At 42.3% G+C, this 16,595-nt stretch overlaps 1 pseudogene; it reads left to right on the forward strand.

Annotated features, from left to right (window-relative positions):
• Positions 1–3,312: 3,312 nt before the first annotated feature.
• On the forward strand, positions 3,313–3,424 carry LOC118891548 (annotated as a pseudogene).
• Positions 3,425–16,595: the final 13,171 nt, after the last annotated feature.

Raw genomic sequence — 16,595 nt, forward strand, 5'->3', positions numbered from 1 at the left:
GTTTCTCAAGTGCCTTCCGCTCAAAATAATCTGCATGCAGAAGTGGCAATATTTTAGGATGGCATGTTTTGAACCCCTTCAATACTTTTAAATAATATATAGGTAGAATATATACTTTAAAAGTATTTATTGAGCACCTGCTATGTGCCAGGCATTGTTCTATGCACGTTAACCCATATTCACTCATTTTATTCTCACAAAACCCCAGCAGGTAAGAACTATTATTATCTTCATTGTATGGATGAAGAAACTGTAAAATTTAAAGAATTTGCCTGAGGTCGCACAGCTAGTAAGCAGAAGAGCAGTATTCAAACTATTCACTTTTCCTGTACTGACCTTTCCTCTATAACGACCTAGGCCCACTGGGCCACATCACTTCATAGGTGTTGGTTTCCTTCCTGCCTGATCTCCGAACAAGGCTTCCGTCTGTGTCAGGGGCCAAACTCCAGGCAGATCACCCAGCCCAGGGTATTGTGGCGGCCAATAGGTAGGAAAGGGCTTCTGTCCTCTCGGGGTGCTTTCTCAGTGAGAAAAATGTCACTTAAGTGATTGTTTTTTCAATGGGTTACTTGGTTGACTTCCTCTTACAGGATTGGGGGCACACTGCAAGCTGCTTCTGTTTCCTTTCCCCTCCCCACCTCGGCCAGCCCACTCATAGTCTTCTTTCCATTTTTATCACATCTACTTTCCTCTTAGCACTTATCACAGTGTTCACTTATATTTATTTACCTGTGTGTTTATCCCTCTAACACTTATCTCCTCCATTTCCATAAGGATGGAAAGTGTAATCTGTTCCATCCCTGCTGAATCATCAGCAGGCCTGGCTGTGGTGAGCCATCCATAAATATTTTTTCCATAAATAAATGAGCAAAGAAATGAGTGAATGAATTTCTTATCTGGATTTCTCCTTTAGGGAAAGGGGAAATCCTCAAGAATGAAAACAGTGATTTAGGAAGATAAAGAAAATTACCTTTTAGAGTGCGGTATGAGCATGGCAGCCAAACCAATCTGGATCTTATCTTTGGTTAATATTGCATAAGATGGATGCTCTATAGATAAGGTGACCATATGCCCCTGTTTGCTTGTGACAGTCCTGGTTTGTCCCTTGACCTGGCATCCTGTCTGGTTTAGCATTTGTTTGGGGTAATGTGATTACACCTAAAAGATGATCATTGGTGACCTGTCTCCCTTTCCCTGACTCCTTCTAGACATAAGGTAACTTATGCCTCCCTTTCAAGGAAAACATGCCCAGGGCTTGCTGATAACACCATGTGTACTCAGACGCCGCCCCCGACCCCCTGATTCTCAATGTCAGGTGGTTGTGGGAGAAGCACTCCGTGGTACCGCCCATGATGACCACTTGGTGCGCCAGCCAAATGTGCCACAGACCCCGCCATTTGCTTCAACAGGTACAAAGTAGCGGCTGCAATTAGGGGATCAGAGGGAAATAAGGGAAAATTATAGGTTAGGTGGGTGTGCAATATCTATAAGAAATAGTGCCTTTTTTCATCCTTAAAAGTATAAATTGTATGGACATCTTATCTAGAAACTTCATTCTTTCTATTTTTAATCTCATTTTCCCCTTATATTTTTTGGGAATATTTGTGGTTCTGAAAGTTTTGTTCGTAAATTAAGCATCCAGATTCCAGGACTCCCCTATAGTTACTGAGATTCAATAGGCCTGGGGTGGAGCCCAGGAATCTGCATTTTCAACGGGCTTGCTCCAGGATTCTGAGTCTAGCGGTCTACAGAACAGCCTTGGGGAAAAGCATGCGTGTCCACCGAGGGCAGTACCTTTCCAGTGGTGAGGTGTGATGGTAGCAAGAATCCTGGGCCTGAGTGAGGATCCAGGCCCCCGGGGGAGAGGAAAGGTGTGAATTTAGGAAGGAGGGAACCAGAACCAGCTGTTCAAACTCCTGCTATTCCCTGCCTTGGTTTTGTAGGTTTTTTGAACAGGATACTGATACCATGTGCCTGATGTGTGGCATATTCGTAACTTTACTTATTACCAAGTGTCTCTAAAAAACGACTATACATATGCCCAGTAGCAAGCACACACAGTGACATTTCTTCCTGAAGTTCAGGTCACGATGATTTGAGGGCCTGATCTAGTCAGCTGCTACCTGTGTTCTTGACCGTCGGTGGACAATGGTGCTTTCTTCAAGCTGGCGTGGATTTTGCTAAACATTTAAGAGTAGAAGTGTGTTGGGTGTTTGATTTGTGTGTGTGGTAGCTACATGCAGGCACACATGCAATGGCTGTTGAAGAGAATAATACTGACTCAAAACCCCAGGAATGATACTGACAAATATTCTTTGCTTGACTAAACTTAAATCGAGCTCCATCACCTTTTCCTAGGGCCATGTGTGTGTGTCTTTGTAAAATCTCGTTTTAGGAAGAACCACGCTAATTCAATTTAGTAAGAGTTCTCCAACCTTCTTTTCTTATCACCCATCAATATCTAATTGATTTCTTCATCCTCCACCATCCCCCAGGCCTGTCTTCAGCAGATACTGTCAGCTGGGTTTAGCCAGAATAGTCCTTACCTCTGATGTTTCCTGTTAGTAATTCTCTACCCACTGACCCCCACTCCGCTCCTTGGCTGTAAATCCCCACTTACCCCTGCTGTGTTTGGAGTTGAGCCTGGTTCTATACCGAGGTCTCTTTTCCCCTTTTGCAATAGTCCCGGATAAAATCTGCTTTCACTGCTTTAACTTCTGTCCAGTTCTGGTTTTTCTTTAACGATACTGGTATTTACATAGAGATAATATGGCCAAGATGGATATGTTTAATCTCAACAGGTTGGAAATAAAAAACCTGATTGTATTTAAATATGTAAATACGTATTATAGATTTTCTTCTAGAAGGTACAATTTTCTCTGAGATCTGAGAGCATCCTGTGTTTTTTAAAAAGTCAGTCTATTTGCTGAATTTGCCACACACAAAAGAAAATGTTCCCAGTAGGGTTGATTTTTCACTAGTTTCAAGCTATTGTATGTACTGAATTGGTTTTCAACAATAATAGCTACAAAAATCTACTTTGTTCTTTTCCAAAAAGCCTCGTTTAGAATCTTCCTTGAATGTGGTGGTGCCCAGTTGGTGCAAAAGTAAAGCAAGACACACGGTCCCTGGAGCTGGGTGTCACTCAGTCTTTCCATGTCCTCGTGTGTGTTCTGTCAGCGTGGCCGGCCACGCGGAAACAAGACAGGCATACACCGCCAGTGTTTGAGAACTCTGCAACATATTTTTGTATGAACAGAAAAACAAAGCAAACCAACCAGTAGTATTTGTTAAATGTCATCATTTAAAAAGAATGACATTCTGTAAACCTACATCGTTGGAAACGCCTCATAGATTAACTGTGTGGTTTCCTTTACTCATAGAACTACCTGTTAGATCTGTGGGAAAGAACTACAAGACAGAGCTGCCAAGTAAACTATGAAAAACCTAACAAACTTTTTATCTTAGGTATTGGCATATCCCAATGATCTGTACTGTTCTAGGGTGTGATGGCTTAGGAGTGAATATGATTTGAACCTAATACATTTTTAGAGGGTGTCAAATTCAGAACCAGGCAGATCCATCGCCTGACCCTAAACATGGTCCTAAAGTAAATCGCTTGAGGAAATTGGATCCCAAAGATTACAGGTGGGGAATTTTGAAGTGTGTCCATATTTCATTGGAGATCAAAGAAGCCTAACTAAAAGAATTGTGGGCTGACTCACACGATAACTTCTTTTTGAAAGGGCTACTTTATCTTGAAGATTATGAGTTTGGAGGAATTAAGGTGATTGGCAGTGGAAAGAATCAGAACATGTGAAATTCCTTAAAAATTTATTGACTTAAATAACTTTGTGTTACACATAATTAAAAAAAACCCTTTACACTTTGTGCAGAAAAAAAAAAAAAAAAAGAACGACAAAGGCAGATTTCACTGAAACTCAAAGTTCTGGCAGTAGCAGTAAGATGCCCTCGACTAGAAAGAAGAACATGGAGGTTAGGGTCCTGTCTCCTCCGTTGACTGGGTGTGTGAAAACGTCAGTCTCTGAGGGGAAGAGATGAAGAATACAATGATGTATTCTGCTTAATTGTCTAATGTTTCAGACTTTTGTCAATAATTGAGAATGACAATAGCTACTGTCTATTGTTGTCCCAGATGGACAAGTTAAACCCCATGAAGGACAATTTTGGGGTCCCTGAGTCACTTCCCGATGGCAGAAGGTGCGGTGAGGGGAGAAGTAATTTGCACGTTGAAGATGCCTAAGAACTCCTGGGTATCAACACGGGGTCTGAATTCTTGGGTTCGTATTTCTGGCTCTACCAGTTTCTACCTGGGTGACTTTAGGCAAGAAGCACAGAAACTTTGACCCACTAAACCTCAGTATCTATGAAAAGGGGGTGAACCATAATGTTTACTTCTTCGGATTGTTGTTAGGATCTAGAAATAGCGTCTAAACACAGGTGAGTGCCTGGTATACACAGCGCTCAGCACGTGCTAAATGTAATTATTATGATTCCACTCAGTAAACACAAGATGAGAATCAACAGCATTACATGAGTTTCCTCAACTAGGAACTCCTCCCTTGGCATATTCTGGAACTGTCTCTTTTGATTTCGGAGGCTTTTAGAATTATGATCGAAATGCACACTGGTGATCCCTTTTAAATCTTTTCTTTTTAATCCTTTGTTAAGAAAGTGGATTCAATGAACTTCTCTCTACAGCAGATTTTCTAAGAAAATGTTTTGAAGCAAGGTTTTCCCAGAGAAAGTTATTTTGGGAAAGGAAAAAAAAAGGAGTGGCCGCGATGAAGAGTGGCTCCCGCTTGCCGCAACTAAGAAAGCCCTCGCGCAGAAACGAAGAACCAACACAGCCAAAAACAAATAAATAAATAAATAAATTTATATAAAAAAAAAGGAGTGGGTTGGAGTTAGGTGGGGCAGGGGTTTCCATGTTCAAAGTTTGGGAAACTCTAGGTTAAATTTTTTTCCTGAAGAATCAAAGATCTTAATTATTTAATAAATATTATTTAGTGCTTATTATGTGCCAGACACTTTTGTAAGTGCTTTATGAATATTAACATATTAATCATATGAAGTAGAAGATCTCTTCGTTTCACCTATAAGAAAACAGAGAAGTTAAGTATATAACCCAAGGTCTCACAGCTAAGGAAGAAAGAGCTGATACTGGTCCCTAGACTCTCCTTTGAACCCCTTGCACAAGCTAATAGGCAGTTTCAAGCTCCAAGAAGGAGCCTGGCCCTTGGACTCTGTAATTCCCTGTACTTATTTGACTGCAGAACCCACTTTTTTGTAACAGATGGGACCAGAGCTATGGGACTAGTTTTCTCCATAATTCACTAATTCATTGACTTCAAAGGGGAAGGAAATTTACATTTATTGGACAGCTGCTCTATGCCAGGTATAGTGCTGGGGTTTTTCTCCCAACACTGCTAGGTAGTCAGTACACAAGCAAAGCTTTAACCTGAGAATGATGGACTGTCTTTGAGTTTGATTAATAAAACCAATATGCTATGCTGTAGCTAGGTAGCTCATCCTAGCCACTGGATTTTCCTATCTACCAGACACAACTATTTATGCTATCGGCCAGGATGAAATAAACTACGTGTTGGGATCATAAACAACAATCTCAGATTAGATCACAAATCATTTCCAAAACAGCCAAGCCCACCGTTATGCTGAAGGTGTTTGCATTAACATACAGCCCGGGTTCCAACCTTCTCCAGATGGCATCCATCGGCCTACTCAGACCCACTCAATCACCTCAGGCCTCTTCCCTCCGAAACCCTCCCACCCCTTGACAAAGCAATGTTGATTGTTCTAGAAGCACCCTCTGTCTTTGTAAAAAGAACTTTTTAATTCGTTAGTTGGGAATTTTAATCTGAAGCCTAAAATCACACTTTGGTAATAAACATACTCTACTCACTACATTTTTCAGAAAGTTAAAGAAAAAGGCACATACAGTTTCAATTTAATCAAATATTCTTTTATAGCCACCTTGGCAGCAGTAAAATATGACAGCATCTCTGAACTACAGGGCTTGCTTGATTTAAGATAACCTAGGCTGAACATAGAGGCAGAAAAATAGAATAATGATCAGTGCCTCTAGCCTTTGTTATTCCTCCAAACCTTGATGACAAAAAGCCAACATCCTTCTCTAAGCAAATAAATTAACTTTATAACTAATTTGTGTTTTGTGTCTTTGGTTTCATTCAAATGTGGTTGTTAATGACAGTGCCCAAATATATTTCCAACTATTCCTAAATACATGAGCTAAATATATGTTTTTCTGTGCACTCTTTATTTATCTCTTTAAAACTAAAAATAATTCAGAGAGATTTTTGCTTGTTTTATTTTTATGTAAGATGAAGTATGGTGCACTTTAAGTGTGGTTGGATTGAACTGCAATTTTTCTCCAACAGTAGCTGGTGTTATCATATCAGCTTTTAAGGTATTCCTAAGAAAATGGTAAAAAACAAACAAATAAATCAACAACAGCAACAAGAAACCCCAAAGATTAAAAAATGAGAGAGAGAAAACTAAAGTGTTCTAGAATGTTCACTTTCTTGGAAAATTTTTCCCTTTAAGAAATACTTTGGAATGGAATGCCTATATGTCAAGAATGAGTAGAGGCACATTTTCCATAAAACCGTATAAATCCAGGAAAATGTTTTTATAAGAAAAACATTACTTATACAGAACTGTGAGGCTTTGATATTTGATACTAAATTTGGTATTTACACTTATTTAGTTAAAAGAGTCCCATTCCTCCCTTTCTTTGGAAACTCAGGGCCACAAACCACGTAATTTTTTTCTGGCTGTACCTTAACAGGAGACAGGTGAACATCTGACCAAGCTAATAATGTATGTATGTTTTATGAATTTGTCTGTTTTTTTTCTTCCTGCTGTTTGCCTTTTTGCTTTCCCCTCATTCACCACATGGTCTGCTCTACGCTTATTACCTCATGTCACAGATGTGGCAAAGCAGAAAACTATAGTTGAGAAGTAAGATGCTTCCCACTCCAACTTTTTTCTTGCAGAAGCCTAAGCACTTAGGGGCGTTTAGATGATTTCACACTGAGATAAAAAGGACAGCATTCCTGAGTGTAGATAGCCAAAGAACCTTGGCCAGCAACACCAGGAAAACTTTCCACCAACCTAGAACGACATGCCCTTGGCTGGGTGGCGGGTAAGGGTGGGGGATTCAGAGCTTGCCGGAGTCAGGAAGGCCAGGGTCAGTGGTTGCACGTCACGTCCAGCACAAAGCCGGCCGTCCCCAAGCACATGTCTGGGGACGGTTAGCAGCCTGGCACAGTCATCTAGACCTGAGTATGTCAGGGAAAAAGGCCTTCGCGAGGGACACCGGCAGTGCCCGGGGCTACGGGGATCGTGGTCCACAGAACTGCTCCCTCCTCCGGCCCCAGCCTCCCTTGGAGTAGCTCTCCCCCATGGCCTCTGCTCAGGGGCCCCGCAAATGTCCTTCCTGTCCCAGCCGGGGATGACGCCTCGACAGCAGACGGCAGCCCACCCAGTGAAAGCCAAGCAGTACATCCATTCATTCTTCCATTTTAATTAACTCAACAAAATAGTTATTGAACACTTCCTGTTGCTGGGACCACTTGTAGGCACTGGGCAGAGAGAGAAATGAGTCTCTTCCCTCACGGCTCTTCAATTCTCTTGGGGAGACTAACAGTCAGACACAAAATAACATAAAAGTCAGGTAGCTGTAGGGCCATGAAGGAAAACAGGGGCTAGGGATCAGAGAGAGAAGGGAGAAGGTTCTAAATATTCTGGAGAAATGGGTTAGGGAGGGGCTGGGAGGAAAGGCCATCTGAGCAGAGACCTGCCTGCAGGGAGGGACTGTTGAGGAGGAAAGCAGGAGGGGAAAGAGCGTTTGTTCCTGAAGATGCAACAGGAACTCTGCAGAAAGACTCTGAGCCTGAGCCTGGGTGGGGCCGTGGGGACACGGGGAAGGGGAGGGGGAAAGGGAGGGGGCGGGGCGGGGGCGGGGCGGGGGCGGGGCAGGGGAGGGGAGGGGGAGGGGAGGGGAGGGGAGGGGGAGGGGAGGGGAGGGGAGGGGGAGGGGAGGGGAGGGGAGGGGAGGGGGAGGGGAGGGGAGGGGAGGGGCAGCGGCTGGATTGTGAAGAGAAGCCATCAGAGGGTGGGGAGCAAAGAGATGACACGATCAGCGAGGGCAGACTGTGACTCTCCAGGACAAGCATGTCACAGGCAATGTTTAGGATACACTTAAGCGACCGGGTCAGCCGCGTAAAGCCGGGTCCCAGCTGGTCGGGTTGGGTGCGCCAAGCCGGGTGCACTGTGCGAAGTCATGCAGCCTGCAGGACTTGGACCCGGGCTGTCTGTGCTCCTGACCACTAAGTCACCTGCTCTACTGTGCTACCTGCTTCTATACTGATGCCACAGGCACTCAAATAAAATGGGACTTTGGTGATATTTCCCCGTATAAATGGCTTTAGTAATTTCCTGATTGTCAGGCATAAAAAAGAGTTTAATCACTTTTTACCCAGTTATTTTGGCCCTACTTTGTATATAGCTCCAATCCAGTCCCGCTGAACTACCTGCTACTCTCTGCCCATTCTGGAGCTTTCATGATTCCACTTCGCTTTATATTCCGTTGTTCTCTGCTTGGGATGCTTTTTCCTTCTCTTTAACTCCCAGGACACAGGCAATGCCATCTTCTCTGGGAGATTATCCCTCCTCACTTCTTTTTCAAACGCTGCTCTTATAGTTCTTGGTACACTCTCCTCCATTTACGGCCCTTAAGACAGTTGTATTTCACGTCAGTGTGATATGCTTGCTTTCTCCTCGAGACAGTGAGGATCTCTGGAATAGGCTCTATGGCAAGGGTTTTAATCTGTTCTTCCCAAGTGTCTCCTTCGACCATCCCAGGAGCTAGCAGAGTGCCAGGCATGTAGTAGATGCACCATCAACTGCATTATTGAATATGTTAGGACGTAAATGAACCGATTTTATCACAAGGCGAGCTCAAAACAGGGATGAAGCTCTTAAAGAGTCCGTTTGAAAAATAGGGGTTACAGAGTAAAAGGAGAAAGGATTGTGTTCATAAATTAACCCTGGTCTTCTTTGAAATAAATTTTCCAAAAATGTTTAACTCCTTCACCCTCTTATATCACAATTAATCAACCCAGCTACCAAAGGTGTAAGAAAGGATCTGGCAGGGCTAGGGATGGCTTCTCAAGTCATCTTTATAAGTGAGTAGTTAGAATTAAGAAATTATAAGAAAATGACCTTTATATAAATGCGGAACCAGTGCTTACTTCTTCATTTTGTTGTCATTCTTAGAATCTTTCTTTGGAAAAAACTCATGAACTCAAAGTTCGGCCTGGATTCGATAGTACAATAGGTAACTGAAGCTTTTCATATGAGAATAGGAACTTGTAGGACAGGCTATCAGATCTTCCTCTGTGTGTGTGTGGGGTGTGTGTGTGTGTGTGTGTGTGTGTGTGAGAGAGAGAGAGAGATCACTTCCCAAATAATATAATTAAATATAATATAATGTAATAAAATAATCAAATAAGATATGGTATAGTCTATTAATTTTTGACTATACCATAATCAAATAAAATAGGGCATAGTCAATCAAAATATGGTATAGTCAATTAACTTAATAAAAATAAAATATGGTATAGTCAATTAACTTTTTGAGCCTCTGCTTTCTCATGATGCCTATTTATTAGGATTAAAAAACAATGTATATGAATTATTAGCACAGTGCCTTACACACAGTAGGTACCCAGTAAATGGTAATTACTAGTTTTACTGTTACTAAAAGAAAGGACATTATCTTATTTTCCTCAATTAATGCAGTATCATGAGGGTTCTCACATGTCATTAAATATGCTTTTCAATCATCATTTTCCTGGGCTACATTATCCACTTTATTTGGGGCTCACAATTTTTTGAATAATTTTCCTTGTTCAAAATGTAATTTTTTTCCCCAGCTGTTTGCTAACATAAATAACCCTGCAGAGAACATCTGTGAATATAAAACTTAGTCTCAGTTTCTGCTTATTTCTTCAGGGTGGATTCCTAGAAGAGGAAAAGCTGGATTTAAGTATGTAGACGTTGTAAAGAAATTGCTCTTATATCATGTTAAATTGCTTTCCAGAAAGTTCAAGCCTGTTATTTTCCCAATTAGGGTGTAAAATTGTACAACCACTTCACTGCTCTCTTGACAACATGAAGTGTCTGTTTTTAAACTACTTCCTAATCGTATAGTCAAAATGGTATCGCATTGTCATTTTAATATGCATATTTGATTGCTGGTGATTTTGGACATTTTGATATCTGTGCAACACTTTGCTCCCGGGGCTCCATAGACGCCACTCTACTGCTTTCTCTTCTGCTGCACTGTTTCTTCCCAGTTTTCTCTGCTCTTTTTCCTCCTCAACTTCTTCGTGTTGGAATGTCCCAAGAGTCATCCATTAGGTCACATTTTTTCTTTATCTACATTCACTTCTTGGATGATCTCATTGGTCCCATGGCCTTAAATTCTGTATTTATGTTAAACACTCTCAAATTTATATCTTCAGTCCAGACGTGTCTCTTGAACTTCAGACCCATAAATCCATTTTCTGTTCAACATATTCACTTCGATGTCTAATAAAAATAAAATAAAAAGACATTTCAAACACAAGATGTTCTACACAGAGCTTCTAATGTTTCCTTACTAACTTGTTCATTTTTCAGTCTTGCTCTCGTCTTCTTGGATGGCAATTCCATTCCTGCAGACTCAGGTTCCAAACCTGGACTTCTTGGGGAAGGCTCTTTCTTTCACATCCCATACTGGACCCATTAGCAAGCCCTATTGCCTCTCCCTTCAAATATAGCCACGATCTGACCAGTTCTCAACATCTTCATTGCTTCACTGTAATATAGTTTTTTTTTTCTTTTTAATCCCCTCATGACCCAGTTTTGAGTCCCTGGCTAATGCCTGGTCTGTTCCCTTCTCAAGCAGCTGATTAATCCATACCCCAACCACTTTCCTTACTGGGCTGTTACACTTGGGCTCACTCTCCACCTGCCCTAATCACCTCAGGGCCAGGTACCCAACAACTAGCAACAGCTCCTATGCTCTGAAGCCCCCCAGATTCTTCAAATTAGCTAATCCTCAGCGACCCCCATGGAAACCTAGCTAACCCCACCCTGTGTGTCATACTTAGGCTGTCCCCTACAGCTCCAGCTTGCTGTCGCCTTGTCCGCAGGTGCAAAGCCTGTGTGACCCTGCCTGGCAGCCTTCTCCCCTTCAGAGCTATAAGCAACCGAGTCTAGCCATTCATCATGGCATCCCTGTGTTACGTCCACCATCACAAAATAACGCATATAGAACATCCATAAGACTCCAACCCACGTTGCCTCTCACCTGGAAGAGTGCATCTGCCTCCTGACTGCTCCCCTTGTTTCCACCCCGTCCCTGTCCCACCCAGAAGCCAGAGTAATCCTTCCCAGTTGGAAGTCAGGTCTCGTCACCAGACAGCTCAGGACTCTCCATTGGTTTCCATCTCACTCGAGATCACACCTGGCCTTGTTTTCTCTCTGACCTCCTCCAGTGACTCTACCTCTAATCTCTCTGCGCCAGTCACTCTGACATCCTTGCTGTTCTTGAACCTGCCAGGGATGTTTCCTCCGTGTGGCCTTTGTACTTGCTCTTCCCTTGGAAACTCTCAGGTCGTTACTCCATGTTACCTTCCCTGATGGCCCGCTTAAAATTAGAAGTCCTCTTCTCCAAGATTCCTGAGTTCCCTTCTCTGTTGTATTTCTCTACAGAGCATCTATTTTGTAACTTATTTTAATGGATATTATTTATTTGTTTTTAACATCTTTATTGGAGTATAATTGCTTTACAATGATGTGTTATTATTTAGGTAACTTTTACTGTCTTTCTCACCCCATTAGAATATAAATACACAAGGGCAAGGGATTTCTGTTGTTTTGGTCACTGTTTTGCTTGAAAGGCAGCCCAGAGTGGTCACCAGCAGCTCAGCCCCTGGGTACACACCTGGTCTCTGCTTCTCACTTGCTGGGCAGCTGTGGACCAGTTGCTCAACCGCTGATTTCTTCCACTCCCTCTTCTGTGACATGGGGTCTTATTCTGTTCAGGTTGCTGTGACAAAGTACCATAGACTGGGTGGCTTTATAAACAACAGAGATTTATTTCTTATAGTCTGGAGGCTGGAAAGTTCAAGGTGAAGGCTCTAGCGGATTTGGTGTCTGGTGAAAACCCCTTCCTGGTTCAGAGACATCTTCTCATTGTGACCTCACGTGGTGGGAGGGGTGAGCTTTCTGGAGTCTCTTTCATAAGGGCACTAATCCCACTCATGAGGGCTCCACCCTCCAACCTAATCCCTTCCAAAAGCCCCCACCTCTTAATACCATCCCACTGGGGATTAGGTTTCAACCTGCGAATCTTGGCGGGGATGAAAACATTCAGTCTATGGCACATGGAGATAGAAAGAGCAGCTGCTAAGAGGGGCAGTAAGAGAATTCAATAATTTAATATCTGTCAAGTGTTTAGATCAGTGCCTGGCATAAGAAAAACAGTATATAAGTATTTGTGAAATAAATAATTCATTGAATTTCGGGCACATAAAACAGTACTTGGCTTTGGAAGATGATCAGCAAACATTCATTGAATGAATTCTCAAAATAAAATACATAGCAAATGAAAATCCAGTTCTTGAGTTGGGGGATCTGCTGATGAATGTGTTTTGTTTGCTGGACCCGGGTGAGCCTACTGTCCCATTACGGAGACCTCTGCTTTGAGTTGCTTCCTGAGCAGTGGTGGTCTTTGTGTGGGCGAACTGAATTAAAATAACACTCAGAAGCCTTACTTGATTTTTCTGTGAAATCATGAACAAATGAATAAAGTCAAAAAAGAGCAGGGATCTCTTTAAATTATAAAACCAAACGTTAGTAACATATAGTGTTATTGTTGTGTTTAATCTTTTATTTAATTAAATTATTTAAAAATTTTTTAAAGTTAATTTTTAAATTTTTCATCACTAAGGTTTAAAGCTCCCTCTTTTTCGCTCTGATAAATCTGTCAGAATGGGGAGAGGCTAAGATCAGTGTAGATGGTAGAGAGAAAAATGAGACTTGCAGAGAGAATGAAGTAAGACTCTAAGGGAAGCAGCTTTCCTCCCATGCAGTTTCCAGTTTGAGCTGCTTATTTTCCAATCTGCTCTTGCAGTTAATTGCCCCTCTCTGCTTCTTTGCCTTAAATTTATCTTAAGGACTAAGAAAACATTTTTGTGCCCAAATCAACACATCTTTCATAGGCAACGTGATAGCATAACTTTTATTGGGCGTTATGAATATAACATAAAGCTAAATATTTTAGCTTATTTATTTGTCACAATAATCCTAGGAAGGAGGTACTATCTGAAGCGTCGTTTTATAGATGAAGAAATCTGGGCTTTGAGAGGTCAGCTGGGCAATGTCACAGAGTTTGTCCCCTTGATTGCTACGTGCATAGGTATCAGATGGCCTGATAGCCCATATTATTGGCAGAGAGAGAAAAATGAGCTCAGGAAACTGACATGTGTAAACTTGAGAGCAGATGCCCATCCGTGAGCCCTTGATCATAGGGGGATCCTGGTCTGACATTTATCAGAAGGGCAAAAAGCAATCACCAGTGGACCTTCCTTCCTGTTTTAGCAGGAACTGATGTTTTCAATGTCTCAGCGCTGTGACTGCCAGGTCAGTTATCAGTTGTCATTTTCTGTCAAGGAAATCAAAATGACTGCGGCAATCTGTCTGAAGTCAATGAACTCCCACCCCGGTGCCTCAATAAAGCTTCATATCAGGGCATAAAGTAAAACAATAGAAAATCCACATGGCCCCCCCTCCTCCCCACACACTTCCCATCTGCCATCCTTGCCACTGGGGAGTCTCCTGTCATATTGATGCCCTCATTTTCACTTTTGTCTCTAAACACGTGCTCCTTTCTTGTTTGCTTTACTACCATTTAACCCACTGAGATCTGGTCTTCTTCAAACAACATACATTTCCTCAGTAAAATGACATCTAAGTAAATTTGAAACGACACCGTTTTACAAAAGGGATGCTTCATTTTTTGCAAGTCGCATGTCTCTTTTCGGCCATGCGTTTTTTGCTTATTCAGGATCTCATTTCAAGGCATCCTGATGAAGAGTTAAAGCATTCTAGAACAAAATAAGATGCAAGGTTCTATGGCATTTAGAATACTTTATGCGTCCCATCCTCCAGGCTTACAGCCAAACTGCAGCAGGAGAAATTTGCTTCACACTCTATCAAGGCTCATGCCACAGTGAATCCTTTTGGGAGGAAATCTAAATTGCAATTGTACAAAGAAGTCTGGGGAGAAAAATAGCCCAGTGTTACCCTGCAACCCCCAAATGTCTGTAAAGTTCACAGAAAAAAAATGTCAGGAGAATATCTGGGAGAAGTTCAAAACCCTGAGTAAAGTTTATTGCAGCGAATAAGAGGAATGCACATTTTAAAGGGGTCAATTAACATTTATCAGGAGGTGTTGGCATTTGTGAAGTGCATTTACTCTGGGAGGCCAAGTGCATTTCACTGTGTCTTTAAAATGATAACAACGCACAGAAAATAATAGGCCCTTCACTAGGTGGAGGCTGGGGTTCCCACATGGCCTCGAGTTGTGAACGCGATGGGACTCTCATTGGTCTTCTCTCTTTGACACATTTTTGAAATTTCCAAAAACTATAAACGCCCTACATTTAGACGTGGAGAAGCAGAGATGTAGATGACATTTCTTACTGTGCTCACCGCCTGGATCAGGGAAAGCAGTGTCAGCTGAGGCAGTAGTGTCCTGTCAGCAGTTCTCTCCTTGCTCTATTTCTGCACTCGCATCTGCTCTGCCTAGATTCGGGGGAGCAGGGTGCACGTGTGAAATCTAGCCACCTGTATGTAGATGGGAGGCCTAAGGAGTATCACAAAACTGTTGTTGGTTTCCATGCTTCTACATTTGCGAGTACCAGTCACAAGGCCAGTTGGCTTCGTGAACCTGACCTCCAGTAGACCTTGAGACTCATTCTACGCTCACTGTAATATATTAGCATGTTAAATGACTCGCTCACCTGTGCCATGACAGTCGATGGTTGCTATGACAACAACCGGAAGAGCCCATTCTTTCTGCAAGTCTCATTTTCTCTCCATCATCTAAGTGGGTCTTATCCTCTCCCCATTCTGAGAGATTTATGACTCCTGAAATGGAGTGTTGCCTTGGTTCCCAGTCCCAGCTACACCCCTGTTCTTGGATAAGTCATGAATATTCATTCCTCCCTCTCTTTACTCAATTCCTTCCCTTTTACTTTGACCCTCTTATACATATGGTGTCTCAGCCCTAGTCAGGTTGAGAAGTCGGTTTGTGAACTAAGTTCCAGCTTCTCCACTCTTTGGCCATTGAATAAAGCTTGTGCGGTTCCAGTCTCAGCATCAGTTTTGTTATCGGCTGTGCGAATCCAAGCAGAAAAAGAACCTCCCCGGCAGAGAAAAGGGGTCAAAGGGTCTCACCTCAGCTAGGACCTTGGCACGGGTCCAGACAACAAATTCCTTAACATTGGATTTTATTAGTAGAGGACTGACTAAATGGAGGCCACGATCTGAGAACTAAGGAGGAATGGAGCAGTAGCCAGACATGAGTAGTTGCCTCCAGAATGGTGTCCAGCTATGTCTCCCCTGCAGTTCATCCATTGCTTCGCCTACTGGGTCATCTTTCTAAAGCGGGGTGGTTTCCATGGCCTCTCTACTGCAAAACTTTCAAGTGCATCTACTGCTTTGAAGTCATACCCTGAAGGCCTGTGTGTGTCATCAAGGGCTTCCTCTCCTTGCTCCTCTACCCAGGCCGGTCCATTGGCTCATAGCACCCCAACCTTGGGCTGCCTGTGTTGTCCCCTGCTGAAGGCCTACTCACCTGCCAAGATCATGTTCAAATATCCCTTGCTCCGTGAAGCCTGTCCTGACCCTTTCCATACAGAACTGACTCGCTCCTCCTCTGTAACTTCACTGTACTGTGTAAATATTTCTGTCCTCAGGCCTATCATCCTTGACCTGCCATATTTGTTTAAACGTTTGTCTCCCTTACTATACTATAGGCTAATTGAAAACAAGGACTTTATCTTTTTTGTTTGTGTAGCCCTGGAGTCAAGCACACTGCATAGCACAGGATAGACATTCAATGAATGTTAGTTAAAATAAACTGAGGGGGAAAAAAATTCCTAACTCCATGTCAGAAGGCTCTGATTCTGAAAATAGTGGTTTGGAATAGAGGACCTGTGAGGAGAAGACCTGAATTTATAGGAGCTAGATCTACAGCTAATTTAAAAGTTTTATGATTGTCATTAGCTTTTTTTCCTTAACATTTCCACTGCATTATTAAAGAAATGGTACACATTAAAAGCACTGGCCTTAATGTTTTTGTACTGTTAGGGAAAGTTGCATGATTTGCATTAATAACTTTTCCCTTTGGGCATCATAAAACAATTTACACCATTTAAAATCGCAGTTCTGAATTTACTCCGTGATATCAAAGT

This window comes from Balaenoptera musculus, chromosome 2 (genome assembly GCF_009873245.2).
Source record: "Balaenoptera musculus isolate JJ_BM4_2016_0621 chromosome 2, mBalMus1.pri.v3, whole genome shotgun sequence".
NCBI classification, from domain to species: domain Eukaryota; kingdom Metazoa; phylum Chordata; class Mammalia; order Artiodactyla; family Balaenopteridae; genus Balaenoptera; species Balaenoptera musculus.